Source organism: Ixodes scapularis, unplaced genomic scaffold, assembly GCF_016920785.2.
Source record: "Ixodes scapularis isolate PalLabHiFi unplaced genomic scaffold, ASM1692078v2 PGA_scaffold1__304_contigs__length_218370807, whole genome shotgun sequence".
In the NCBI taxonomy this organism is placed as follows: Eukaryota; Metazoa; Arthropoda; class Arachnida; order Ixodida; family Ixodidae; genus Ixodes; species Ixodes scapularis.
Genome location: NW_024609846.1, coordinates 136,350,729 through 136,377,222, shown reverse-complemented (window position 1 = coordinate 136,377,222; position 26,494 = coordinate 136,350,729). Strand labels below are relative to the sequence as shown.

Genomic DNA, 26,494 nt, shown 5'->3' with positions numbered 1-26,494 from the left:
GATATGAATGCTCAAGAAGCTAGCGCCAGCCGGACAAAGTCAAAGAACGCTCTCCAGTGTAACGTCACCACACTAGAACGCGAAATAGCTGTATGAATGTTGCTTTTTTATCACGTTTATTTGCCGTTTTCTCTATACATAGTTATCACGTGACGTCGCTTGCCCTACTCTCGCCCACCTGGCCGCCATTGCCAGGTACTGAGAAGCAGACGCGGACCCTACCGCCACCGCATGTGCTCCGCTCGATTTCGACTTCGCTACGGCATTGGTATCGCTTATACAGAGCGATGGCGAAAGCCATTTGCCATGAGTTGTGCCCTTCCTATTTCGAGGAGCAATTGTGGGCCTGCATGGGCGTGGCATCAGTCTGAAGTGAAGAAATGCGACGGCATCAGTTCGTACACGCCAGGCGTCGACGCGGACACCACTCCAGATGCCGACGTGCTGCCAGCTACGACGCACGAAGACATAATTAATTACCTGGTTTTTTCGGCGGACTACTTGTCGCTTCAACAGATGAAGGCCTTGAACGCCCTGGATGCCCATAACTATTTCTCGAGTGGATGAGTAAAGAGCCTGACGGCGATGCCACTCCCATCGAAGCATATAGTCGGGCTGAGCGAGGCGAGTTCACAGACAGCGTCTTTATAACAGCCGAAGAGCCGAAGGTTTGCCCGCAGGCAAAAATAAGTGCCCGTAGCTGCCGCATCTGAATTATCGGCATGTTACATGAGTAAACTTGGCGCCGCCGACGCAACTCCATTGACACAAGTGCTCTACAAACACTACCCAATTGCAGACACGCTGCGAGAAAGGTAAAAGCAACTTTCTGCAGCGTGACGCTTCCAGACACCAAACACTGCCATGGCCGCTATGGCAATGCGCACAATGTGCGAATAGAAGCATTCAGCAATCCACGTACGGTTGAGCAACGCATTTCTTACCGGTAAAGAAGTGACGACTGCGTGCAGACACGAACGTTGTCCAGGTTCTTAAGGTCTTTGCGATGTATGCGAGCAAGCCAGAGGCTTCGGCGTTTACCGGACAGCAACCTTGTACGCTCACACTGCCGCGTAATGACCTTTGGCAAACGGTCCAGCCCTACATTTAGCTCTGTGTTACTCTGCTGTGCAGAGAAGAATGGCTTCTGCTTCGACAGCCGAACATCGCGCACATTGGCATAACTGTACCACCGCGACCGCGACCCTACACCAGAAGAAAAAAACGTGCACTCTGTGCGCCGCGAATGCCGTATAGCGACGCAACCAACGCAGCAGCGGCCAACGTTGTCGGCGCCGATCCCAAAACTGAAACTACGTCAGTACCTGGTAATGGCGCTGACATATCGCATAAGCTCCGGCTGTGGCGTCCCTGTGAACTATGTATATATAGTTTGAATTTCTAAATATTAAATTGAACAACGGGAAGAGTAGAGCTGAAATATTTTTAAAGTTGGTTTCGTTTGAGTAGCTCAAAATAGAATCGGAGGTCTCGTTTATGAAAATTGTTTGAGGGTATCTTTATCCGTGAGGCTCGAATGTGTTTATTTTTCCTAGCAGCATCTTCGTGTTTCTAATTTTTTCTAAAACTATTTTCAGGCGACGAAACCGAAAGGTATCTCGCGAGTAAGCTGACTTCTATGTTCATATTTTTTGCTTGGTCTTATTTATTTCGAGCAAGTTGACATTGGTGGCATTTCTGAAAAAGCGTAACGCAAGTTTTTATTCGAGTCGTTGGCCGGATGACAGTTTCAAATGGATTTCTTGCGCTCTCTTTTAGTTTCTTAATCTTTCTATACGGCGGAAGGTTAATAGAGAACACGCGTAACGTTGGTTAAATATAGGGATGGTGCCATTTATTAAATTATCCACTATCACAAAAGTGCGAACATATATGTATGTTTAAAACAGCACCTGAGGTTACTCTCATTCACAGATTCACGGCCAATTGGGAAACTGATTGTCTTCCGCAAACTAAAAGAAAAATTGTTCTTAAACAGCTTTGTTACATTTCGGAATGAATTTGTTCGCAAAGAAACCTGCATCGTTGTGGGGCATTACAGCAGGTGTATGTTTTACACAGAATAATGCAGAAAATGTGATTTGAATGTAAAAAAAGAACTATTAAACAGGACTAGTATAAACCTATACTTGTATTAACGTCAAAATGATATTAAAAAGTCCGACTTCTCGCTCAGCGGTACAAGCTTACTCATCTAAGCGGTGAATTAAAGTATTCGATTGTGAATAACCTATTAAAGGGCAACTCCACTCAAAAAGTCGACCCTATCGAAATGACTGATATCGCTTTAGGAGGTCAAAATACGGTCATACCCAAAATATCACGTCAAACCGACGCCGCGTTACCGATTAAAACCAATATTAAAAAAGTTCTCCCGGCTCGGTTAGCGGCCCGAAAGCGGGTGAGCAACGCTGGCACCGGGTGAGCTAGTGAAGCAACACTGGGCAATGACGTAGGTCTAGTCCTGCGCGCTCGTACGGACGCCGCGAACGCTTCGTCTCCCGTGGCATTCTGCGATTCTGCTGACGGCACGAGGTTTTTACCACATTATCCTGTGTTCTCCTATTTTTATTAGCGTCCCGGCAGTTCCTTTAATTCCAGCATTGCTTCCGCGACAGCGCGGAAGAGAGCAAAGCGGTGCTGCTCGCTCACGCGCGCGTCGTGGAGCCGGAGAGATTCGCCGGTCTCGCGTTGGGCAATGTCGAGCAGGATTTGTAGTGCTGTGGGTTGCACCAACAACCCGGTGCGAAACCCGAAGCTGCGGTTCCACCAGTTCCCAAGAGACCGGAAGAGGCACAAGGTGTGGGTCGGTGCCGTTCGCCGGATAGACTTCGGAAGACCGTTGACTCTGAGCTCCAACGCGAAGCTCTGCTCCCAGCACTTTACGTCAGACACCTACACACGGGATCTGCGGCTGCTGACTGTTGCGGGTTTCACCACGAAACAGGCGTCTTTGAAGAACGATGCGGTGCCGTCGCTGTTCACGTACCGTCCGCCGGCCGGCTGCTCCAGCACGATCGGCCGGACGCAGCAGGTCGCGGCAGATCTAACTAGCGTGCACATGAAGGCACCTTGGCTTTAACAACTTAGACCACTTATGGATAGATCTGTCCATCTATCTCCCATTATTTCGTTTTCTCGGTCCGCGCGCAAGAAACAAATACAGTCACGCTGCGCCGGCACCGACCGCGTCATATTTATAGCAGTCGGATTTGCTTTTCGGCTGGCAAATTTATAAATACACACTAAAATTACTACATTTGGTGCATATTAACAAAGTAAAGCGGTAAAAAAAAAGAAAATTTGCATGTAACCTTCTGTTTTGAAACTCCACGTGCGACAGCCGACCTTGTTGGCGCGTCGGCTCAGAAGCGCGGGTCTCGAACTAGGTCACTCCGACGCCGCGCCACTAGTATCAGTGTTGCCAAGCTGCTTCAACCGGTAGTTTCGGTTTCGCCGTGCCGCCGGACCGATTCTTGCATTCGCGATATCTACAAAACTATACACACTACCGAAAAACAAATTATATTTCGTGATTCAGGGTCGCCGGCTTCGACTAAACAGATCATAACCCAAAAATTGTAAAAATGGAGTGGAGTTGCCCTTTAAGTATCCTTCTTTTCAATACGTAAAAGTTTCAGACGCCAGAAGCATTGTGCTTCACCGGACTATCAATTTTGCAAGAACTACTCCTAGCAGCTGAAGAATGCGCACAACTTAATTTTTTTCCTTTGATGTTACAACGACCATAGTGCACAAAAATGTATTTACATAACGCAATTGGAGAGATATATTATATACTGGGTGATTTAAAGAGCGGCCAGGCTCTTTAATTCGACCGCTAAATTTGGTTTCTTAACCTATCGCGCTCGCCTTTGCCCCCAGATGGTGCTTTTTTTTTTTTAAGTTAGCAAAGAGCGAATTTACTTGAGGAAAAAGTAAAGAAAGAAAAAAGCTTAGCTTCTATGGAAATGCGGAGAAGCCAAAGGTCTTCAAAAAATACGATGCCGTTTCGCACGGGAGACAACAGATGGCGCAAGGGGTCGCGACGCCAACGGCTGCCAACGATCGAGCATACGGCGCCGAGAGCAGGCGTCTTTAGAAGACAATCTTTTGGACTCAAAAGCGGCGCGCGTTCCGCAGCGGCGACAGTCGCAGAAGCAAAAAACAGGCGCGGTAACAACAAGGAATTGCAAAGCAGACTACATAGGTACCACGAAAAAAACATTCAAAATATCCCTGCAAACCTATTTTTAATCGATTGTGTGTCCATTCAATATGTTTTATTAGTAAGGATGATAATATAATGCATTGGCAACTGATATGAGGAAAGCTCGCGCCGCTTTTCAGTCGAAAAGATTGTCTGTTAAAGACGCCGGCTCTCGGCGCTGTATGCTCGTTCGTTGGCGACAGTGGGCGTCGCGATCGCTCGCGCCAACTCTTGTCTCCCGTGCGAAACGGCACCGTATTGATTGAAGAGCTTTGGCTTCGCCGCATTTCCATAGATGCTAAGCCTTTTTATTTCTTTACTTTTTCCTCGGATAAGTTCGCTCTTTGCAAATGTTAAAAAAACAATACATCATCTGAGGGCAACGCTGCACAAAGTCGTAGCGCAATAGGTTAAAAAACCAAATTTCGCGGTCGATTCAAAGAGCCTGGCCGCTCCTTGAATGACTCAGTATATAAAAAAACTGAAATATATTAACTATAAAAACAACTCCACTATAAAAGCGCCATTCAAGAAACACATGTCGAGTATTTATAACTAATCTTCATTATTGTTCTAGAAGAGGTCACTTTAACCCAAACACATTTTAAAAGTAACTTTGGGTTGCTTAATACAAGCTTAAGCTGAACGCCGTATATCTGAGATATAACTTCTTCTTGACATCAGTTCAAGTATATGCTAAAAAAAACGACGACTAAAGTGCCTTCTTTCCTGCTTTTTAAGGGGTGTGCAGAACATTTTAAAGCAATCGTACTTAAATAAGTTGATGCACACTTGAAGCACGTCGTTTGAGACATGTGCCGTCATGATGTCACTCTGAGTTACTGTACGGTAGTACAAACATGTCAACGTAATACTAGTCATTTCTAGCCTTTAGTTTTAACACTGTTAATATGGCTGAAAAAGACAACAACTTTGTTTGGAAACGAGCCAGCCTGTCTGTCATTCCATTGTATGCCAAATTTGAAGAAGAAAGCGGATATCAAGAATTTTTTAGGTGGAAGTGAACTCTCCTATACAGTAGAAAGAGGAATTTACTCGTTAAATTTGTGCCATTTAACTTCGATGTTGTACCACTTTATTATTGTCATAGTTAGAAACTCTATGTGATTGTTAAACCATCGCTACACAGACAATGCCTCAAGGATGATGATGTCACTTCGGCAGTTTGCGGAACATTTCATCACCAAGGGTAATACGCATGAGCATATATATGCCAAAACATACCACAGGACTTGTCATTATACTAAATTGCTCTAATTTTTTTTTTCTTATTCATTTTTATGTTTGTATCTCACACCAGTAAAGGGGGTTTTGTTCACGATGCGTATGTGATATTGTGACGAGATTATTATTTAATGTATTTTATTTCCAGCCGCCGTGACTGAGTACACCACTGTAGGAACTACGATTGCACCAACATCGGAAGCAAGCGACAGTATGTTCAGCTTCATTATTTTTTTGTAAAAACATTGCAAAATAGAATCAAACAAGAACTTAATATTGACTATAAATATTTGCTTTTTTCTAGACCAAATGTAAGTTTAAAAAGCCCGCACTCAAGCCTTGGCTGGCCATGCGTACGCACGACGTTCAAGGGCAAATAACCTTTAAAAATTCGCCTCCGGTGTGTGTTTAAGCACGCCCACACTGCATCGATTATCCTGGCAGATTTCTCGCAAACTTATTTGCCATTCTGCCATGTCTAGTCACATAAAAATGTCCGAACATTGCGACTCCAAATCAAGCCATGTAGAAAATTTATAATTTTTTGTTTGTTTATTTTTTATGTGCTCCCAATGTGCCCGGGAATACATTATAGTGTGGAAGTGGTAAATAAGTAAATTGCGGTATAGCGCGTCAAAGAAATCTAGCGCTGCCTACAGCAAATCAAATTTCGAAGCAAAAGCCAACAGTTTAACACATGGCTGTGCGAAAATTACATGTAGACAAAATATAATCTACAGGATGTTTAATTTTATTTCGAATAGATTTTTCAAATGCGCAAGAGTTAGATGATTGTGAACTTCTCCTTGCATTCATTCGACTAGGCGGACACTATTAGGTGAAGGAATATTCATTATGGTTAGTTCGTTAGCTCAATCTCTGAAACGCTTAACAACTATTATTTTTGGTCTATTTTGTCCCACAGCGGATTAATTCTTGTCTTAAAATTACATTTCCTGCCTTCACAATCAAGGTTTAAACTACGAACAAAAAGAAAGAAAAAGAAATCTATGCTTCCGTTTGCTGTCAGAGACGCAAGATAAGCCATGCCTCGTTCGTCCAAAACTGTTGAGTGGGTGAACCGGGGAAAGCAAATTAGGTCTACTCGTCCTGAACGGTTTGGGGACGGCTCCACGTTGACGAGCTAGGCTCATCCAAAACGGTTAATGGATAATTAATTTTTAAAGTATTTTCTTTAGGAGCATGTTAAACTTGCAATAGTGACGGCAATTCTATTAGAGGTCAGACCGTCTGAAATGATTCGCTAATTTGTAGTAGCTAGTTTCCTTCTAGGTATTTTTTATCACTTTTTGTACTTTTTGATCCGATTTTAAAATTACGCGCAACAGGATCACCGCAAGCCCTACCCACACTCACACTCGGGAGAGCGGCGTAGATGCTTCCATCTTGTCGTCACTAGCTCGGCAGCTTCTCATTGGTCGATGGGCCGACTAAACGAGTGACGATGTAACTGACGCTACTGCGTAACTTTTCTTGCAGCCTTCTTAGCGTCGTTGTGGACAGGGCTTGTGAAACCTTTTTTTTTTTTGGCGCGAAATTTTTAAATTCGACAAGAACAAAAAAAGAAAAAAAAAACGCGAATAGTCGTTAATTTCTAAGAAGCCATCACTTTTTCGCGAATCATTTTAATTTGCCTAGCCTCCAGCAGTGATTTTCGGCAATACTGCTATTCCAACATCACCTCAAAAACCAATAATTAATAAGTTAATTAATCTTTGTTACTTAATTCGCGAATTTTCAAGACCATTATCCCCCATCAAATGTCCGGCGATCCTGATAAGTACATGGTGAAGGCGGCCCTCCTTCGAATTTCGGTCACGCTTTTTCTTTTTTTTTTTTAACACGTATGTTCAAATCAAACGCAAACACATTGTATATGGAGCGTTGAAGACTGGCCAAACATTGAAAAATATTTCGTGTTCTATCTTGCGAGTTTTTGTTCCCGGTATCTTTCTCAATAGAGTGCTAAATGGTGCACCGAAAAAAAAATTGTTGATGAAATCATATTTATTTTAGAAAAGCCTAGTGTATTGAGTGATCCCGTCTGCGCCAAATAAAGTGAGGTTAAAATTAACTTGTTGTATTGATCCTGCATTGCTCATGTGCAAATTTATGTAGAAGTGTTTATCAAAAGGTAATAATAAAAATTTCCTACCAGCCAATAACCGTTGTGTTGTTAAATTAATAGAGTTCCTCATAGTTCGTATTATATTTCAATACTTGGAAATAAAGTGACGAAGATTTTTCATATAACAACATGCCAAAAAATCTATATTAATACAGTACTGGAGGAACTATAGAAGTATGTTTAGAAGGCGTGTACAGTCGTCTCCGCGACTGGAGATCAACCTGTTTCTTTGTCAATCATCCCAACCTAAGATATTGAGCGGGAAAATCAGAATATTGGAATATATCACGTGATATCAATTCTCAAGTAAACTATAGTGAGCAAACTAGCTTAATGCATATTACACGTGACTTCGAATTCTCCGCTAAATTTAACTAGAAAACTGAATTGCTGTATAGGTACGTGACAGCAGGTCACATGGCGTCAATTGCCCGGTTAAATATAGCGGGTAAATTAAAGTGGCATGAAGGTCCACATGATGAAAATTTCCACTCAAAATTTAGCGTGGAAACAGTTTTGGCCAGTTGTTTACAGAACATCAATATCCCCCCCCCCCCCCCCCCCCCCCTTTTCCGCTTTGTCGTGTCCCAGCGCGGGACAACGGCAGGGACGTATTAAATGAACAGCCGCCATCAGGCCAATGATGTTTATTGAGGGCGCAAGGACCCAGGGGGCTCGAGAAGAAAGAAAGACGAAGTGTCATCTAGTGGCCGAGAATTATAGTTGTGGCAAAGATGTGACAATGAAAGAAGAAGTGAGAATACAACTCTTACCAAAAAATTAGCCGGAAAATTGAACAGTTGCTTAAGTAGACCGACTGGATTTAGTTAGTTTTTTTAGTTACTAAATGTGTAAACTTTGACGTGCCCTGATTTCAGATGCAAATTCGGAGCTTGATTGTTCGAATAATGTTACAATGATATGCCGAACGTAACCCTATTGTCTCTCTTTGGTACAAAAACTTAGCAAATATAGGAGGAACTTCACGAATAATTTTTTTAAAGCTTTATTAACCTTTACAAAACTCACTACATAAAAGAACAATCGTCATGTCAATTTCCCCGCCAATATTAGCGGGAAAATTAATGTCACGTGCCATTTTCCCTGATAAATTAAGCGCTGAAAAATAAATGTCACCTAATCACGTTATGTGACCTCAGGTCACGTGATGTTAACCGCCCCGCTAAATTAGGTGGTAAGTGATGTCACATGACGTCGCTTTCCCTTAATATTTAACGAGGAAATCAATGTCACGTGACATGACTGCATCATGGAACCTACAGTCAGTTATCGTTCATTTCTGTGAGGTTTAGTTTCCACTCAGCACATTATGTTCTCACCGGTTTTTCTGAGCATAATGAAGATTCACAATTTGTTGTATTCTTTGTGACAGGACCACCCGAATACTCATTGCTGGGGCAATCTTCCTGTTCCTCATTGCTGCAGTGCTAATTCTTCTATTTGTGTTACTGAGACCCGGTGAGTGGAAACGAGAATTAAAGCAGTAAAGCGAACGAAAAGTGTACATTGTTCGACTTTAGGAGCCCGAATTAGCGGTTGCCAGATGTTAACTCAGAATATGCATTATTAGCCGAATGACTGACTCTCATGACGAACAGACTCCCAGCTCATGAGGGCGTATTTGGCCATTAGCCGCGAGCAGGACCGATTGGAGCGCTGCGATGGCATAAATGTGACGTAGTGACCAGCACATGACGAGTCCAGGATTTTTTTATGCTTTGCTTAGGTTTTGCGCTTTAGCGCGTAGCAGCAGACATCGTTTACCAAGTGCATTTCGTTTTTGGTGTCACGCGAAACGTGCGTAGGGTGAAAGCTAAAAACAAGTCCGAATGCGCAAGGCGGAACGGTCGGAAGTTGTACATAAGTTACGATCGAATCCTGCGATAGCTTCATGGTCCCCAACACCGCTCGGAGACTTCGCCTTAAAGAAAATCGAGAATACTTCTACCTGCTGTTTGCGCGCTTTCGGACTTCAAGCAGCAAGCGAAAGGATATACGTACTAGAAACTCCGATTATCGATGAAGTCCGCTCGATTCACAGCTTCCTGAGCAAACGAAAGCAATCCAAACGTCTTCAGTGTCCGCTCAAGTAGGTAAGAAGGCCTAGAAAGGCGCTTGTCATTCGCTGCCTACTACCAGCGGCCTCGCAAAATAAATAAGTTCGCGCAACCTTTTTTTTATGTTGATTTATTTGGTATGAATAGTTTGAATCTTAACCTATAGATCTTCGGTCCGAGGGTGAGCCGCTTGTTATTTTCGGTGTGTTGTTCGGTGGTGAAGGACGCTCACGTCGCATTGACGAACTCGTCTATTCTATTTGTTGCTTACTTTAACGTAAAGTTGAAATACACACGCTATGGCTTGCACTCGCATCATGTGGTACGTAAACTTTATTTTTCGTCTCTCTTCGAAACCGCTCCAGCAAACTGCGAAATAAACCGGCGATTGGAATTCCAAGTTCAACGCCTACTCGACCAGCTTCGCAATTCGGTTCTATTTGCTCTGTCTGTTTCCGACAGACTGAAAAAGAAAATTTGCCCCAAAACCTATGGCGTCCAGAATCTATGTATGGTCGCTTGACAAGCCTCCGAAGCAACGACGACCGATCCGGTCGCTGTCAGTATGATAACACGAAACTGGGTCAATCATGGTGTTTAAACTTTGAGAGTGGGAACGAAACTTGAAGGTATATAACTTGCGGATGCCTTGAAGAAAGGTGACAGACAAGCATCTCATTTGGGTCACTGGTTCCTGTACTGAAGTCCGCGACGCCACTGTTGTCACGCTGCTTGATTTTAATTTTGATGAGAAGTACAATGATAGAATTGGGTCAAAATCAACTCTAAGCTCTCGTTCAATTTAACTAATGAAACATGAAAGTGAGCGATACACCTTAACCTACATTCTACCTAAGAAGCGAAGAAATGGTCACGTTATCCTTGCTCTTACGTCTCAACAAAAACCGCCAGGTCGCGCCTCTTCATCTTCTCGAAGAAAATTGCAATACAGGCCAGCGCTAAAGTGACTCGACGAATACAGAGAGGTGCCCTCTTCGCCATAAGCAAGTAGGGAGGAAAGCAAAATCAAGTCATCATCCTTGCTTTTGCAACGCAAACTTTTGTCCACATTTGTAAGGAATAAATTCTAAGATAATAAGTGGGCAAGGTAAGCTAGCAGTAAAAGTGTTGCAGCGGCAGACTTGGCACACGCGGGTCAACAATCTAGGGCACATGTTCCTAAGTCGGATGCCGTTGTAAAACAAACGTAGAGAATAAGTCCAGGCACAGCCGACGTAACGGGAACAATCAAGCACTGCCAAAAAGGCAAGTCAACAGACCTTTTTGTTTGTGCCCGGTTCAGCGATGATAGAACACATACTAGAAGGTGACGAACGCCATGATTGTGCGTTCTTGAAGCTGTCTGATTGATCTCACCAGCTCGTATAAAAATAAAAATAAAAAGCACAAAATGGGTCTTGTGTAAATTACGCGTGAATTATAATTTGCTGTGCTTTATTGCGAAGAGCCTTGGGTGGTTTTGAAAATCTGAACTGATGGCGGATTTGTTTCACGCTGCGGGTGGTGACGTCAGGTATATCACAGGATGTTTGATTTCGAGAGCAGAAGGTTTATCGCTCTCGCTATGCTATCTAAATGCTTCTGTGCGGAGTGGAGACTTAACAAAAAAAGAAGTCAAATTTGGGGCTTCTACGTGCCAAACCAATGACGGGCATCTGGCACGCCCCAGCGGATTACTGAGGATTAATTTGGACCACCTGGGGACCTTTTAACGTGCAACCGAAAGCTCGGTTACACGGCGCCTCCTCCGCAATAAGCCTCCATGAGATTGCGGGCACCTTAGCCGGGATTCGAACCCGCCAGATGGGGATCCGTAGGCCAGCGCTGTCGCCTCGGAGCCACCGAGGCGGCTTTGAGACTTAATAGACCTGCTCTGATATCCATTGGTGCGTTATGAATGATGCACCCCGTTACATCGGAAGATTACGTGGATTCGTCATTCGGGAGTAAGCTGCACGCGTGTATGTTCGCGTGCTAGCGCAGGCTTCCGCGAGTCAGATCTTTACTATTTCTTCCTCGTGGCGCCGAAAAATCGCGTCGGGCTGAGGATCGCATGGTCCGGGCTTTGATCCTCATGATTTGAACTTTTATGTTCACGAGCGAAGTAGGAGGCAAGGAAAAAATCACCGTGGCGACTTGACAATGCATCTGCCCCCCTATGGTTGGCAATATTGTGCAAGGCGAACATCTACCACGTAAATATCGGACATATGAATTAATTTACAACAATGAACATAGTAGACTTCAAGCATATATTTTAAAAGATACAATACGAACTAATGTTGCAAGTTTAAAAGTAACGATAAAAACACTGTCAGGCGAATAAGAAATGTACCTTTTAGGGATATAAAAGTAAAAGCACGGAAGAGTCAGAATAAACATCAAAAGGCAAAAAAAGTAATGAAGAGTTTACATAATGTATAAATTATGATTACATTTGATAAAGAAAATGCGATTTAGGTAGCGATAAAGCACATAATATGGCCATACTTACTTATATATTGAAAACAATGAGAGTACGAGTGATTTAGAGGAAATGAATTGTGGCGTTATGCAATGTCCTAGCTGTCAATACATTTAGTAAGAATGAGGGGCAAGGCGTAATGGAGTCGAATACTATTGGACAGGAGACCGAACAATAGGGGGAGCTTTATTAAGCTTGTTGTCCCCACAGCCCGGTGTTTACTAACACAAAATAACAAAGAAATTGAACCTCGCCATGCACGGTCTGGACACGAACGCTTCACTCTTGCCAGTGCTTTGGTTGCACGAGGAGCGGCCATTCGAATCGTCACCATCGATATCGCTGATCAAAAACAAACAAGAAAATACGGTTTGTTGTCCCCACAGCTGAAGCGTGCCGCCAGAGGCGTGACTGTTCGATCTCCTTCCCAATAGCATTATCAGCAAAATGAGGCGTTCCACTTTTCTGTGTGTCTTGTGTAGTACTATGGAGCAGTGTTGCGGAATGGGCACCCCATTCCATTCCAATTCCATTCCGGGGAATTAGAGTTTTCGATAATTCCATTCCTTTCAACTCCTAGGAATGGGGACACTGGGCCCATTCCCACTCCTGGAATGGCTGGATCGTTCCATTCCATTCCTCTAATTCCTAAACGTAAAAATTGGCTCTCGACAGCTACATTGTGTTGCAGGGTTGGGCAGAAATAGTCAAAAATGTATTTGAAAAAATAAATCTGGGATAGATGGCAATAGTAGCTAATATACTGATACTCAAATATATCTGTAAAAATCTATTGCGATACGTATCGGAAATACATTTACATACAAAACGAGTCAAAAAGTCTTTGGAAAATCAAATACAGGAATACATTTTAGGGAGGGCAGAAGCATAAATACCGACGATGCAATACATTTTTCAAATTTCTTTGAGACGCCAACTGAGATGAGGCTTTAAGTTTGAAGTGGAAGTTTTTGTTGTTTTTTTTTTATCACGAAATTACTTTTCCGCAGGCTTGGCGCTGGTTCAAAAAACGTTCCATCAAGGATCGACCGCGGTCCCTTCCCTGGCATCCTGTCTGTCTGACCAGTGATGCGAAAAGGCTTCGACCTCTAAATAAATTCCACCAAAACGTCATCACTTCCCTGTCCAATAAACGCGCCCCTGTCAACACTGATCACATGACGTCACGGCGGAATGAACTAGTATTCTTGAATATGTAGGTGTTGCCTTAAACATGAAACCTTACCCACGCTGCTGTATGAAAGAACAATACGTACTCTCATTATAGGCGACCTCGTTGAAGACCTGCAGGCAGTTGCATTTCGAGAATAGGGTGGACCACCAGAAGCATCCTGGAGCACATGTCTTATCTTCTGTTAGGGTCGAAAAATCGATACGGTGGCATCCCAGTTGTGACGGTCCTACCTGCCGACCTTCCGCCTCCAACGCGTGAATGGCAGTCCTCAAGTTATGGCTAGCCTCATCCAAACAGAGACCTGTGGATTGCGACCTCAGATGGCCGGCACAGGTGTGAGCTCTACTAGAAACAGCGCGCTCGAGACGAGTCGCAGAAATACGAAGTCTTAGTCAGCACAGCGAGGCCACGTCTGGCCTCCTTCCTGGGTATCGGATCACAACAGCAGCGGGTCAGGTTCACGTCGACTGATGACGTACCCTTGAGCCGTGCAACAGGCGCAGACGCATTCGGATTTGTGTTGAATTTCACTGGTGAAAGGCGCCACCGCCCCCCCCCCCCCCCTGTTCTTTGCTTTGACACTTGTTTTTTGCATTGCCTCTTCTTGCGTATAAGTCTGTTAGGGCTCCACGCGGGTTTGCAGTTTCCCGCTCATTTTATTTCAGAACAACTGACTCGCTGACTAACTCGCTATAGCTAAACGTAAAAAAAATTAAATGAATAAAAAAAAATACAAAGCACCGGGCCCATTCCATTCCCATTCCATTCCGGGCAAAAGGCATCTAATTCCATTCCCATTCCATTCCCCTGAACGTTGCCCCCATTCCATTCCCATTCCATTCCGGGGTCGCGAAAATGGGGAATGATTCCGGAATCATTCCAACTCCGGTGTGGCAACTCCGCAACACTGCTATGGAGGAGATCTCCTCACTTTCAGTATCTCAGGTACATTTTTGTTACTAGTTGTAAATGCCGAGGTATATGAACGTTAAAGTAAACGTTTGTGAGGGAAATACTTTTTGGTAGTTTAATTCATCTAAAATAAGGGCAGGTGTGGTCGCCGCTGCGCCGCCTTGTAAACACCGCTAATTGTGGTAAGGTATGCTTAACTGTAACTACGCAGGGCTTATGTATATGCTTGAGCATTGACTGCTATGTGCTCTGCTTTCGTAGTGTTGTCTTGGTTATGATAAATTTCTTTTCACCTTAAACATAACGTTTTACGTATATTATCCACTCTTGAAAAAAAATATTTTGTATTAATAGTTGATACTGAAACAGAAATACGTTATGATCGCTCAATTTATACCCACTGATTGGCGTTCTTTTACTCTTCAACCATAACGCATTATGCATCTTGTACAATATGCGAAAAAAATATCCCCATGCTTTGCCTACGAAAGAGAGCCGAATTTTATGGCGCCGGAGGGGAGTTATGCTCCTATTACACCGTGTTGCCACCAACCGCTGTCCTTGGTGGTGTTGGGGCGACTCGAGGGAGGCGCCGGAGTATATCCCAGAGGGAACGATGACGAGACGGGTCATTCTCGAAATAAACAGGGTTTATTCACATGATGCACAAAATCAGAAAGCATGTTTGCGACCCCTTGTTTTCGTTTTTTAGAAGCTCGTTGCTTTGTACCAAGATCACCTAGAAGCCAAGGCCCTAGTGCTGACGTTTTTGCGTCACCAACGAAGGCCAACGCTGTACGCGGATTGGAAACGAGTTCTGCTTCAACGCTCAGCTTTGAGTCAAGTTTGAGCCGAACGTTGACGCAATCGTCGTGTCCAACCTTTGCCCAGCGTTGGCCTTCGCTGATAACAACATCTCTATCAGCATTATACGTCTTTGTTATTTAGGAGGTGCGGTCTGTACCCCAGCGTTGGCAGGTAATGGTGGCCGAGATGCCAAGGAATGTCACATGTCTTGGCTCCGCCCATGTTCATCCTTTCGAGCACGCACAACACACACCCACAAAATTGCGTTGCAGACGTTTTCACGTTGTGGCGACTAGGCACTCTGGCACTTGAAGTCGGGAAGCTGTGTCGAGGAGGCGGCGACAATGGGTTCGCTGTCGGCCCGTCGATTCTGACGGCTCCCTCCAGCAGGCGGCGTCGTGGCTCCCGAAAGAGTTTCGCCGGGTAATCCGCGTGTAGCGGCAGAGGACAATCTGAACTGTAATCTCCTGCCTGAGGAAAGGTCGACCTTCACGGAAGTTCACACCGAAGCCCCTTCCTCTTTCGGCGAAGGCGAACTTGTCCCTTTCCTTGCAACTGAAGTCTGACCCCAGCAGTAGGCGCCGTCTTTCTAAATATTTACCAGGTAATCCGCTGTCGTGGCCTCAGCTCACCCTTCTTTAATTAGGCGGCACTTGGCGACCATACTGGGCAGGTGGGTTGGTGCGTCGATGGACAGTCACGCCGGGCCATACGCAACCAGGAGGCGTTTCAACAATATTTGAGCCAACAATTGTTGGCATCTCCCAACTGTCATTGAGCTAAACTAAGCTATCCGGTGTTACACGGTATATTAGACTAACAACCCCAGCTGTAAATCCCAATTGAGGTAGAAACAAAAAAATCTGAAGTCAACTTCAACTTCAAATTTAACTTTACTGTTTCTCTCCAGGCGAAAGAGGGAGGAAGAAAAAAAATCAGACTGTTGTCGCTTGACATAGTTTCTCCTCCCCACCAGCAACGGGAGAAACTATTTTACATACTAGTGACCCGTAGAACAAGGTTTACCTAGGAGCAAAGCACACAATTAACGTTAAACTGAAAATAAATATCTGACATACATCACGAACATTTCTTGCAGGACACATAACGCTAGAGAAACAATGAACGAATATCCTTTCTGCGGAAACTCATCAAATCCGTGCCGAATCTATGTGTTTTGTTTATAACATTAGGCAACGAGTACTGCAATATCTGGAGGCCGTAGCCTGATCTCGAGCGAGGCGTTGACCATGTGTCAACACAACGGCCTGCATATGCAGGCACCCTACGCTTCATATTGGCGACTGATAAACAAAAAATAAGTTGTTTTTGCCTTACAGACGTTTCATGTGTTAGATTAAGTTTATAATTATAATGCTCTGTAATTGGAACTATATGAAGGTGGTTTTGAAAATTGTAATCTGTGACCGTTTAACTCCGCATTTCACATAATTCGAATTATTCTCGTCTGGAGAACACGCAAGTGATGCATATTTGTAACCGTTGTGCTACCCTAAACAAGGAAGCAGTAATTATAGCTAGAGAAAAATAGGGAGTCGTAAAGAAGAATTAAGACCGAAATGGGCACTATATTACGGGATATATAACTTTTGAAAGTCTGCCAGCTATCCATTGTACTTCGGCGCCCCAGCTCATGTACTTATTAAGTATCACACCAAGAACCTTCTCATTTTGTACAAAGTCAATATTTCGCCCCAGGAGAGAGAGCCGTTGAGTCGGTAAAAGTACTGTATTTTTGGATAAAAAAGTATTGCTTTCGTCTTATTTGTATTAATTACTAAAGAGTTTGAGATTGTCCAGTCACTTATCTTCTGCAAAACGCTTTTTTCCGCACATAAAGCCTGGTGGACAACTTTCCCCCCAAAGAAATAAACTTGTGTCGTCTGCGTAAATTATAAAATCTGCACTGTCGACCATATTTACTATATCATTTATGTACAGGTTAAACAGACGGGGTCCAAGAATGCTCTCCTGCGGCACCCCTGACGTCAGTTTCTTTAAGCTAGAGCGCTGACTATCAATCACGACACACTGATGCCGATATTTAAAAAAAAACTCTTGATCGTCTTTGAGGCTACTCCTCGCACCCCGTATGCATTTAATTTTTGAAGCAGAGTTTGATGATTTAGACGGTCGAAAGCCTTTGAAAAATCAATTAAGAACCCCATGGTAATCAATTTCCTTTTGATGTTGTTTAATAATAATAATAATACCAATTTTTATTTTTATGTGCACAAAAGCAACCCGGAAGCCTTCACTTTGGCGCACAAGTCAATGCTAAAATCGATCAGAAACAAAGTAACACAATAAAAGCAAAAGAACGCGCAGACCAAAGGTGTGTTGGAAGAGGTTCCAATTTCTTGCGAAAAACATATATAACACTGAATCTATCAATACTTGTATCATTAAGGCGATTATATAACGATTGTATACGTGACAGGGGCGATGATCTGCACATGGTATTGACGTAAAAAGCAGTATGCTTCCTAGTTAACCGAGAACGGGCATGAATGTTAATTGTGGATTAAAGCTAATCGCTATCTATCATCGCATTTACTACCTTATGTATAAAAGTTAAGCCACGCTCGGCCCTTCTTTCGGATAATGGACGAAGAGAAATATTATCAACGAGGAAGTAATAATCATAATAAAAGCGACGTTAAAAACAGCTGTCATAAACAATACGTACGAAACGCTTTTGCACAGTTTCAATTTTCGCTGACTGCGTTCCAGACATTGATTTCCATGCTACAGATGCGAATTCAAGCCGTGATCTTACTAGGGAGCGAAAGAAACGAATAATAAAGGCTGGGTTTTTAAACTGATGCGTGATGCGAGATATCAGTCCCAGCATCTTAGTTGCCCTACCTACAATAGATGACACTTGTGGAATGAACGCGTCAATGCATTGTCTATGCACACGCCAAGGTCTGTTACAGAAGATACACGTTCGATAGGAATCCCTTCTAATAGATAACTATTGTATACTACATTATAACATTTGTACAAAGTTAATACCTTTGTTTTTAAAGGATTCAGTGACAAGTCATTCAATTCGCACCACTGAACTATTCGCGACGCGTCATGCTGTAAAGTATCGCAGTCTGCAGGAGTACGAATATTCATAAAAATCTTAATGTCATCTGGAAACAACAACACCTCAGCAATTTTTAAGTTAGACGATAGATCGATCACTAAAAATGAGAAACAAAAGGGGACCAAGAATAGACCCTTGGGGAACATCGGAATTGGAAAAGAAAGTTTTTGAGCGACTGTTATCTATGCGAACGCTGTTGGGACGACATGATAGGTAGCTTTGGAACCATATACACACCTGTGCGCAACAACCTTATAAAGACAATTTACGTAATAACAACTGGGGGTTCACTTTATCAAATGCTTTTGACACATCAAAAAAGGTACAATCAATTTGCCCTCTGTTCATAACAACAGGGACAGAATAGTTCTAAAATGAGGACAGGTTAGTTTCAACAGACCGTCCAGTCAGAAAACCAGGCTGGCAAGCATCAAATTTCCGGTGGAAGTAAAACAAAAAAATGTGTTTGTGTATAACGCGCTCGAACACCTTGGAAAATGCCGACAATAAAGATATCGGCCGATAGTTACTAGAAATAGATCGATCACCACTTTGAAAAATTGGTACAACAACCGCAGATTTCCATAACCAGAACTAAGAGAGAGGTTAAAAATGTGCCCTGAGATGGGTATGAACAGTTCACCGCACCCCTTGATGACAAAGGATGGGATAGAGTCGGCTCTTGAAGATAACTTTGGTTTTAGAATTTTTATGGCTTCAGAGATTTCTCCAGGTCTACTCAGAGTCTTTTATACTAGGAGAGTTCGGCAAATGGGAGGGGCTTACGGCCCGCTAGGTTTAGCGGATTCAACGGGTTCCGCTCCCGCCATGATGTGCCTCCCGGCAAGTGGGTTCCCATTGACGTGCGATGTATACGCGTGTAAGTTTTGCCATTCGCGCTTTTGTTGCCGTTTACGAACGGCACTAATTAGAGAGTTTTAGTAGATCGTTCCCATGACTCCGATAACGATACCCGATACTCCGCCACCGCCTCCCTTGTTCATGCATAGTATCGTTATCGGGGCTATCGGAGGTATCGGAACGATCTACTAAAACTCTCTATTTATAAATGGGGAATCGCTCAAAAACGCCTCCCGTCCGACGCGACTCAGCGGCCTTGTGCGCATTTTTCAGTGCACTGTAAAAAATCTTTCGTAGAAAAAACGAGAAAATGCTTGGCAGCTCTATTAAGAGGGGATGCCCATTAAAATAACGCACCCCCATATTCAGAAAATATGTGAAAAGGGACGTTAATGCAACGATACCCATTTTTTCAAAATACGAGGATGCTCGTTAAACTTATGTGTACACATCATTTTAATGAGCATCCTTATACTCTGAAAAAATGGGTATTATAACATTAATCTAACGTGACCCCATATTCTGAAAAAATGTGAAAAAAGTCGTTAATATGACAATACTTATTCTGCCAAAGTATAAGGATGCCCATTAAAATTATGCATGCACATAATTTTAACAAGTAACCTTGCACTTTGGTAAAATGGGTACCGTTGCATTGACGACATCTTTTTTCACATATTTTCACAATATGGGGGCACATTAGCATTTTAATTGGCAACCACTCTTAATAGAGCTGCCAAGCATTTCATCATTTCTTTTTTACAAAATATTTGTTTCTACATCTCTTTTTAGCTGAGGCACTGAAGTAGCTCATGTTCTGCTGTCCAATATTTTTCACTTACACAAGTTTCTGTGCAACGATATTCTGAAATATAACTTCAGGGTCATTAATGCACCTGAAAACGTGAGCCATATACTATGGGGATTGCAATGCAATGCAATAGTGAATTCATGCACTTTGGAGCAGCTCTGCTGCTTAGTCTAAAATGAAGAGAAAATAATTGGCACAGAAACTTAAACTTCAAAGTAGGTGAGATAGGGTGCAGCAGAACAGCAGCTAGCTACAGTGTTTCTCACGTGATGCACCTGCAGACACAGCTGTGAGCTGCTAAAATCTGTTGCAAGCCAAAAATAACAGGTAAGTGGAGAGAAGGAAACCACCATTGCACCATGATTGGTTGTTTTCTCCTCCCCACTCCCCTGCTCTCCAGCCTCCGCTCTGCTGATGTTGAAAGAGTGGCGGGCTCTGTGGGAGGGGCTTGCTCTTGCTGTTCTAGAGTTGGAACAGACCAGAGCGACCTGGAGGTTTTCGAAAGTGCAGCTCAAGCTGGCAGCATCATATCGGCAGCAAATTCTCACAACATAAACACCTTTGAGAAAGGGTTCAGAATTGAGACAGCAGTGAAAATGCAAAACAGTTTGGTCGGTCGTTTGTAAATTATTTTTCTTTAGCTCTTTGTAGCTGTTTTCTTCGAGCTTATTTTAAGCAACAAAAAACGAGGGAAATTGTAATAGCTCTTTATTATATCTAAAATTCGTTTATGGGTACTTCTTCCGAGGTGTAGGGCTATCTCAATGCTCCCTGCATATGCAAAAGAAAGATGTATATATAGTCATAAGCTAAGCATAAGGCTGTCGAAACAATACAAAACAAGGTGAGCCTGACATGCACACAATACAAATAATCCTGCTCGATCTGCAAAGAGAGACCAGCTCACCTTGATGAAAACAACTGGTCTGAACCATAAGGGAAGGCCAGCACATCTCGGCGTTTAGTGTTTTCCTCCGAGGAGACCTGCGGTTATCACAGAAAATGTAGTTTTAGTTGAAAACCAATTGACATTGCAGGAGAGAGGCATGAAATATCTGTACAGCAAGTAATGTCCGTGACAAATAGGACACATACCACAGCTCACTTCCAGTAAAACATCGTGCCTTGGGCCTCAGGCAATTAACGAAACAAAAACTTGTCTACGCTCCATCTTGCGCTTTACGTGCAGAAAACCTGCAATTGCCAGTAAAAATGCAGATTTAGTTGAAAACCAACTGACATTTCAGAAGAGAACAAAAATCTAGGGCAGCAAATAATGTCTGTGACAAGTAAGGCTGGTAGGAGACCATAGCTCACCTTCAATAAAACAATGCGCCTGGGCCAGTTAAAAAAAGAACCCCTTGTTCGGACCCCTGTCTACGCTTTCATCTGAAGAAACCTGCGCTTAACAGGAAAATGCAGTTTTAGTTGAAAACCAATTGATATTTCAGAAGAGGAGCAAGATAAAACCTGATGCGGCTAATAATGTCTGTGATGAATAAAACACAGACCACTTGTAACGGGACCATAGCTCACTTTCAGTAAAACTCCATGCCTTGGACGATTAAAAAAACAAAAAAAGCTTGTCCACGCTCCATCTTGCGCTTACGAGCAGAAAACCTGCAATTGTCAGGGAAAATGCAGATTTAGTTGAAAACCAACTGACATTTCAGAAGATAAATCTAGTGCAGCGAATAATGTCTGTCACGAATAAGGCACAGACACTTAAAGAACAACATAGCTCACCTTCAATAAAACAATGTGCCCGGGCCGTTTAAAAAAACAAAATAACAGCTTGTCCGGACCCCAGCTTACGCTCTCGTCTGAGGAAACCTGCGCTTATCAGGAAAAATGGAGTTTAAGTTGATATTGCACAAGAGGAGCGAGACAAAACCTGATGCAGTGATTGTCTGACGAATAAAACATGGACCACTTGTAACGGGACCATAGCTCACCTTCAGTAAAACTCCATGCCTTGGACGATTAAAACAACAAAAATCTTGTCCACGCTCCATCTTGCGCTTTACGTGCAGAAAACCTGCAATTGCCGGGGAATATTCAAACTTAGTTGAAAACCAATTGACATTTCAGAAGAGAAGAAAAATCTAGTGCAGCGAATAATGTCTGCGATGAATAAGGAACAGACACTTGGAGAAGACCATAGCTTACCTTCAATAAAAACGATGTGCCCGGACTGGTTAAAAAAAGAATGGCTTGTCAGGAAAAAAACTAACGTGGCGAATAATGTCTGCGACGAATAAAACAAATACCACTTTTAAAGAGACTATAGCTCACCTCCAGTAAAACACTGCCTTGGTCAGTTGAAAAGAGAAGACTTGTCAACGCCCCATCTTGTGCTTCTCTCCGAGGAAACCTGCGCTTGTCTGAGAAAATGCAGTTTTCGTTGATCCCAACACCTCAAGGCCAGGTATTGTGTTCTAGTATCTTTTAGAAATCATCCACAAGTCACATATGCTACAGGTGAAAACGAGACTATTTTAAGACTACTAGGGCAACATATGAAACCTGCCCACTGAACCACTCTAAAAAATATGGCATATAAAAAGTAATCAGGTTGATGATACGTATAGACTATGGAAAACAAAGGAAGTCTTCTAATTTTTAAACATTCTACAGCGAGAACCAAAGGGAATCTAACCCATTTTCGCGAGAAGCGGTACTGTAATTTGTGACGTATCGTAAAATACCGGGCAAGCGCCCACTCAGTATTTAGACATAATCGCAAAAAAATGGGAGATGGGCGCTTTTCCGGTTATTAATTTTACATTTCAACGTACTGCGCAGACTTTCTCAGATATTACAAATTTGGGAATGGGCACTTAGCGGAGAGTGGGCGGATGCAAGGTATTCTACGGTATGTTCAGCTAGGTGGTGGATTTCTTTTATAAAAATTTCGAAGGAGAAACTTGCCCGGTCAAATGTTACAAATAAATACAATAGGTTTCCTATGGACAGACATGGAATTAAGGCTGTCTCAGGTGGAAGTTTAAAAACGCGGTTGAGGGGCACTAAACCATATACGAGACAAACCGGTGATGAGAGCAAGTGATAAGTGTTTTCGTTCCTACCTTCAATGTTTGAGCTAATTCGAACGTCCCATTGGCCCACAACATTTTCAAGCTCTAATCTGAATAAGCTCAAAACCACGTTGGTCCATAACAAATATACTGTTTTTATTTGTAACTCTTTGCTGAGGTAATTGTTTTCTTTGGTACTATTTTAACAAAACAAATCCACGACCTAGCCGAACCCACGTCACAAACCACACTACCGTAGCAAGCGAGACTGATTTTTGGGGGGTGGTCAAGTCGGCTAGCGCACACCAGATCGGAGCATGTGGAGCGAGAGCTCGCACTGTAGAACTTAGGGATCCTGGGTTAAATCCCCACACATGCTCATTTGAACTGGATGAGCATCGTACCGGCATGCGGTCGTGTATCACTACTCCGTGTGCTTGTTAAAGACCGCAGGCTAGCGGTTCTACTGCACTGGCTAAATCGCTCATCTACAGCGAGTTATTCGTCACAACATTGAAATGGCTGGCTAACTACACACTGTATAACTATCCACATAACCCCAATTATTTTTACTGATTTTTGCGATGTACATAAATTTGTAGGTTAAATTCTTTTGGCCCTCACTGTAACAATTAAAACATAGATTAACAAATGTTTTTCTAAATTTACAAGGAACTCAAGATTCTAATGGTAGGCGGCGGTATGCAAGCTTCATTGTACCTAATATAAATAATATATATAAAATCAAGTTATCTAATCTGTCTATCATTTTAATTCCATCTAGTACTATAAATAAAACACTGTCTCTTTAATTTATGCTGCAGGGCTGCCGCATATGTCCTTGCTTTTTCTTTTATATTGTGTACCATTTATAAGAACTGAAGGCAGTACAGGAACTTTTAGAAACATTTTCGCCTTTAGTCTCGTATCCCCATCGGTCAAATTAGAAATAGAAAATCGAATTAAAGGAATTCTTTTCGAGCGCAGCTCTTGGGCGCCCGTTACCGGCTTCAGCGGCGTCGGCGTCGCCGTAACTGCGCGGTGCATTATAGGACCTTTCCCATGATGCAACACGCGGGGAGGAGGACGAGAGCAGGAGGAGGGGAAGAGAAGAGAAGGGGGATGAGGAGCAGGAGAGGAGGGACAGGGAGGAGGAGGAGAGAAGGAAGGGTATACCCTCCCCTCTTCCTCCTCAAGAGCTACGCTCTAATTCGGCGTTACGGGGTGTTGTAAACGTCTTTTTCATTTTTTGATCCAATAAAACAAATTTTTATCTGCAATAGCAAAAATCGAGCATCACAAAATATAAGAGGGAAGACGAAAATAAAAAAACACACCATTAGAGTGAACGAATCTTGTTCAGCAGGCCTAGAATTCTGGCTGGGATTCCATTGACCTTGTTGTGACCACGGGAGCTGGACTTGCTACCTTTAGATGGGTTTAGTTGGCCAAAATGCCTGTACAAGAGGTCAAAGAAACGCATGTCAATTGAACATGAACAACTCACATTCTTGGGTGAAAGATGTCGAGATCAAGGTAGACCCAGAAAGCAACTTACAAAAAAAAGTTTTTACTCCAGACCGAGTCGACAAGCTCCATTTAAATTAGCGATGAAAGAAGTCTGGCTTTGCATGAAGGTAAACACAAATTCCTTGTGCGTGTTTATACAGCCTGCCTTTGGGCTGACTTTCACATATCGGTGGCTGGTTCACACTGCACAGCAAAATATCTCGTGCAGTAGGGCTGCTAACCCGAGGCCTTTAGAGCCAACATGCAGTAGTGATACACGAACAGATGCCAGTATAATGCCTATCAAGATTAGAACAGGTGAGGCGCTAGTCCGACTGTGGATTCCTGGACTTTGCAGTGCGAGGTCTAGGTCCACATGTTCAGGGTTGCGGTGCACTAGCATAATCGACCACCAGTCCCGCCATGAACAAACACTGAATTCTGACATATCTGTACCTCTGAAGGAACTCCAGCGTGTACGAGGCCTCCTTTGGGTACTTGATGTTGAAGACGAAATACGCTCCCAGGAGCGAGCAGAGACTGACCTCGAGACTGCTTGCCTCAAACACAAGCACCCTGTCAACAACCAGCGCAATCTGGAGGGGGTCATCTAAAAGCGTAGAACCTAAGTAAAAAATAGCAAGATGTGATGATCATCAAACCTACATGTTACAGATGTAGTTAATTTATTGCAATCGTAACGGTTCAAATGGATGACAGAAAGGACATTGCAATGAGGTAAAATAGGAAATATGGATGCTCTGCATTGCAATACAGTACAAGCTCGTTACAACAGATCTTGTTGCTGCAGAAACTTGGATACAACATACTGATTTGTGAAGCTCAGTTGGTTTTCCTATTTGTACCACTGAGTCAACTTCCTATCTGAATAATACATAATCCTTTTTTACAACAAAGCGAAATAGTGGTCAAAACCAGGGCTCGGCGATATCAAAGATGCATGTATCTCCAATACTAACTTCAGAGGCAGTCGAGTACCTTGTATCTGGTACTGCCTGCCAGGAAAAAATGTATTAATGTATCAGTACTTAATACCCATTTTTACAGTATCGAGTATTTTGAAGATACCCAATAGTTAAGAAATTAGCATTAACTTTTAAAGCTCACTTCCAGTTCATTTTCTTTCTGGCAAAACCAGGCTATCCTTCTTTCTATCAAGTGCAAAACTTCTTTTTTGTCTATAAAACACATGGTTTGGAGTGTTGCCCAATTTAAAAGAGCAGCACGCTGGCATTTGGCCCTTTGATGTTTGAGCACAGTCCTCTGTGGAAGTAGTCAAGTGGTGTATACGTACCTTCAGACTATGGTGATGGCAATTACAGTGCAGGCCTCGCTTGCAACCACCACTGGACAGAGGGACGCAGAGCCAGGCAGAGCCCTGCTGTAGGTCTGGGTAAAAAAGAGAAACATTAGACGCCTGCAGTAATTACCACAAAGGAGAGAGTATGTGAATTAGCCATCCGCATGTCATGGTTGCTATTGATTTGGCTTCAAATTGCGCTCTTCTAGCATGATTCACAAGAAAGTTACAACTCCGCAGAGAGTGAAATACCACCACCGCAGACCGCTCAAGTGCAAAACTTCTTTTTTGCCAATAAAACACATGGTTTGGAGTGTTGCCCAATTTAAAAGAGCAGCACGCTGGCATTTGGCCCTTTGATGTTTGAGCACACTCCTCTGTGGAAGTAGTCAAGTGGTGCATACATACCTTCAGACTATGGTGATGGCAATTACGGTGCAGGCCTCGCTTGCGACCACCACCGGACAGAGGGACATAAAGAGCCCTTCTGTATGTCTGGGGAAACAAAGAAAAATTAGGTGCGCAAAATAATTTCCAGGGAGGACGGTGCGAAAGCCCTTTTTGTTAAATTACCATCAGCATGTTATGCTGATTTTAATGACTGAGCTCCAACTGTCGATTCCCGAACATGATTGACAGGGAAGTTATGGCTCCGAAGACAGTGAACACTGACGGCAGGGTTCGTTTAACTTTCTAGCTTAAGCAACAAGTGCTTTAAAGTACTGTATTTTCCA

General features: G+C 43.1%; 1 long non-coding RNA gene across 1 annotated transcript; it reads right to left on the bottom strand.

Annotated features, from left to right (window-relative positions):
- Positions 1-21,900: 21,900 nt before the first annotated feature.
- LOC120844421 lies at positions 21,901-26,249 on the bottom strand. Its single transcript, XR_005716394.1, has 3 exons — positions 26,169-26,249; positions 25,755-25,849; positions 21,901-21,930 (listed from the first exon to the last, which is right to left on the bottom strand). It is a non-coding gene; the product is annotated as an uncharacterized LOC120844421 (long non-coding RNA).
- Between the last annotated feature and the right edge of the window lie 245 nt (positions 26,250-26,494).